Below are 4,233 nucleotides of genomic sequence, written 5' to 3' on the forward strand. Positions count from 1 at the left end.
AAACTCAGGGAGAGGCACAGCTCTCAGGGACCACCTGGAGTAGCACCTACCACACAAAGAAATATCAGATTAATTGAATTAGGCTGCCCAACACCACCATCAACTGCCCTAGACCACCATCAACTGCCCTAGACCACCATCAGGCTGCCCTAGACCACCATCAGGCTGCCCTAGACCATCATCAGGCTGCCCTAGACCACCACCAGGCAATAAAGCTGCCTTAGACCACCATCGGGCTGCCCTAGACCACCAGGGAATAAAGCTGCCTTAGACTACCATCAAGCTGCCTTAGACCACCATCAAGCTGCCTTAGACCACCATCAAGCTGCCTTAGACCACCATCAAGCTGCCCTAGACCACCAAGGAATAATTCTGTTCTAAACCACCAGGGCAATGGGCTGCCCTAGACCACCAGTACATCAGGCTGCCCTAGACATCAGGCTGCCCTTAACCACCTGTACATTAGGCTGCCCTAGACCACCTGTACATTAGGCTGCCCTAGAACACCTGTACATTAGGCTGCCCTAGAACACCTGTACATTAGGCTGTCCTAGAACACCTGTACATTAGGCTGCCCTAGACCACCTGTACATTAGGCTGCCCTAGAATACCTGTACATTAGGCTGCCCTAGAACACCTGTACATTAGGCTGTCCTAGAACACCTGTACATTAGGCTGCCCTAGAACACCTGTACATTAGGCTGCCCTAGACCACCTGTACATTAGGCTGCCCTAGAACACCTGTACATTAGGCTGCCCTAGAACACCTGTACATTAGGCTGCCCTAGAACACCTGTACATTAGGCTGCTCTAGAACACCTGTACATTAGGCTGCCCTAGACCACCTGTACATTAGGCTGCCCTAGACCACCTGTACATTAGGCTGCCCTAGACCACCTGTACATTAGGCTGCCCTAGAACACCTGTACATTAGGCTGCCCTAGAACACCTGTACATTAGGCTGCCCTAGAACACCTGTACATTAGGCTGCCCTAGACCACCTGTACATTAGGCTGCCCTAGACCACCTGTACATTAGGCTGCCCTAGACCACCTGTACATTAGGCTGCCCTAGACCACCTGTACATTAGGCTGCCCTAGACCACCAGGACATCAGGCTGCCCTAGACCACCAGGACACCAGGCTGCCCTAGACCACCAGGCTGCCCTAGACCACCAGGACATCAGGCTGCCCTAAACCACCAGGACATCAGGCTGCCCTAGACCACCAGGCTGCCCTAGACCACCAGGACATCAGGCTGCCCTAGACCACCAGAAGAAACAGTGTACACCACAAAACATGTACCCACTGTAGGCTATCAACTGTATGTTTACAATGATATAAATATAAAACATCTAACCGAGCTAGTGCAATTAATTTTCCTTTACTGTACATGGTAGTTAATAAATGTACCTACAGTGTATTCAGAAAGTATTCTGACCCCTTGACTTTTTCCACATTTTGTTAAGTTACAGCCTTATTCTAAACTGTATTAAACTGTTTTTTTTCTTCTCATCAATCTATACACAATACCCCATAATAACAGCAAAAACAGGTTTTTAGATTTTTTTGCAAATTTATAAAGAAAATAAAAATCTGAACTATCACATTTACATAAGTAGTCAGACCTTTTACTCAGTACTTTGTTGAAGCACCTTTGGCAGCGATTACAGCCTTGAGTCTTCTTGGGTATGACGCTACAAGCTTGGCACACCTGTATGTGGGGAGTTTCTCCCATTCTTCTCTGCAGATCCTCTCAAGCTCTGTCAGGTTGGATGGGGAGCGTCGCTGCACAGCTATTTTCAGGTCTCCAGAGATGTTCGATCAGGTTCAAGTCCGGGCTCTGGCTGGGCCACTCAAGGACATTCAGAGACTTGTCCCCAAGCCACTCCTGCATTGTGTTGGCTGTGTGCTTATGGTCATTGTCCTGTTGGAAGGTGACCCCTTCGCCCCAGTCTGAGATCCTGCACGCTCTGGAGCTGGTTTTCATCAAGGATCTCTCTGTACTTTGTGCCGTTCATCTTTCCCTTGACCCTGACTAGTCTCCCAGTCCCTGCTTCTGAAAATCAACTCCAAAGCATGATGCTGCCACCATGCTTCACCGTAGAAATGGTGCCAAGTTTCCTCCAGACGTGACGCTTGGCATTCAGGCCAAAGAGTTCAATCTTGGTTGCATCTGGTCTGAGAGTCTTTAGGTGGCTTTTGGCAAACTCCAAGCATGCTGTCATATGCCTTTTACTGAGGAGTGGCTTCCGTCTGGCCACTCTACCATAAAGGCCTGATTGGTGGAGTGCTGCAGAGATGGTTGCCCTTCTGGAAGTTTCTCCAATCTCCACAGAGGAACTCTGGAGCTCTATCAGAGTGACCATCAGGTTCTTGTTCACCTCCCTGACCAAGGCCCTTCTCCCCTGATTGCTCAGTTTGGCTGGGCGCCCAGCTCTAGGAGTCTTTAGTTTTTGTTCTGACATGACATGCCACTGCAAGACCTTATATTGACAGGTGTGTGCCTTTCCAAATCATGTACAATCATGTACAAGTATTTCTGTTTTTTGTTGTATAAATCTGCTAGAATTTCTTAAAACCTGTTTTCACTTTGTCATTATGGGGTATTGTGTGTAGATTGATAAGGATTTTACATTTTTTAATCCCTTTTAAATAAGGCTGTAACGTATCAAAATGTGGAAAAAGTCAAGGGGTCTGAATACTTTCCGAATGCACTGTATAAGAGGCAATCCCTATCATTCATTCATGTTGGTTAAAAAGTGGAATAAGTTAATACTATTACAATATTATGTGTCTGTGCACAGTCTATCTGCACACTCCCTCAGGGTTTTAATGTAACCACAAATACAATAAAGTAATGGAACATATCAGTTTGGAAGACAGTCTTTCCCACAACTACTGTGGGAAAGACTAAATGGAAATCAACGTGTTGCACAAGAAATACAGAAGAATACTTTTTTTTTCTATAATGAATATGTTTATTGATCTTTTACAACAATAACAAAAAAAGGCTAGAAATACAGGAATACAAGAAATAAAAGGAGATGAATAACTGGTCGTCAACAGCCAGTCCACTAATAATAACAACCTTCAGGATGTTAAAGCTTTGAACCCATTGAAATCCTACTTTCTGCCTGGCAGACAGAAGGCTCCATAAATCATTCTGTTATAACACTGGTTCACACCAACATGATGGGAGAGGTGCTTATGGTATATGACACTAAAGCTATGAAACTGGTTCAAACAATATACACTTGTTTCCCCCATGTCTTTCAAAAGAAACAGAACACCCTTTTCCCCCCAATTTGTTATGGTTTAAAATAATTAATAAAGGCCTCATATGTATTTACTAATTTACAAAATTGTAATTTATGTTTAACAATCAAGGCATCAACAAGTGTGCATATTCAAATTGATCGATTTCTCTACCCTTGAACCACTGAATTAAAACCAACTCTCTAACACTCAATAAAACTTCAATAAACATGAATTACCCTTCTGTAAATCATGCTAATATTATTCAGCCATTTGTAATGAATTGATATTAAGGTGACACGAGATGTCAAAGAAACCTTATGCATTTTGAGTTAAGTATTTTGTACATGGTACAGAAAACATAACTGAATAGGCAGAATTATACATAGCAATATTGTAGTATGTCAAGCACACATTTGGGCTGTCATCCTAAAAAAAGGGCCTTTGCTCCAAGTCTGACAAACCTAATTCCACACATTATCGTACACCACTTAAAGTTGACTGATATGTCAAATATAAAATGGTGGGTTATTGGACAAGGTTACATTGGTAAAGTTAACAGGGTCTTTTGCTGGTCATATATATAGGGGGAAGTGCTGAGGCAACATGGCGTGGTACAATCTCATTTACTACAAACCTGCTACCAAATAGTTATTCACATAGTTCATTTTTATAGTAAACTAAGTGGATTGCAGTATCTCTATGACAGTGGTGGTTTTGATGAAAAAAAATCAGTGGGATCGTCATTTAGGCTACCATTTAAAAATAATTCCCTCGCTTATGCTGTGCTTTGTTTTACATATCCTGGTCCAATCACATACAATCATCAAAGACACATGTTTTTACCGACTTGTGTGCAGTCGTCCACCTGTGTGCCAGTAAACCAGCTGAAATGACAGTGGTTAAATTCTAGCTAGAGGGCTGTTTGATTCTAATGGCTGTTCCAGGGAAGTAGCTTAACATAATTATGGTAAAC

The 4,233-nt window shown here is 43.3% G+C and overlaps 1 protein-coding gene across 1 annotated transcript in view; it reads left to right on the forward strand.

The window, feature by feature from the left end:
- Nucleotides 1–1,362, forward strand: part of LOC129826614 (ubiquitin carboxyl-terminal hydrolase 37-like) — a 9,001-nt gene extending 7,639 nt beyond the window's left edge. Inside the window, exon 14 of the mRNA XM_055887531.1 lies at nucleotides 1–1,362. This exon is cut by the window's left edge and continues 63 nt beyond it. The gene's annotated coding sequence lies outside the window, so the exon portion shown is untranslated.
- The last annotated feature ends 2,871 nt before the right edge of the window (nucleotides 1,363–4,233 follow it).

Source organism: Salvelinus fontinalis, chromosome 2, assembly GCF_029448725.1.
Source record: "Salvelinus fontinalis isolate EN_2023a chromosome 2, ASM2944872v1, whole genome shotgun sequence".
In the NCBI taxonomy this organism is placed as follows: Eukaryota; Metazoa; Chordata; class Actinopteri; order Salmoniformes; family Salmonidae; genus Salvelinus; species Salvelinus fontinalis.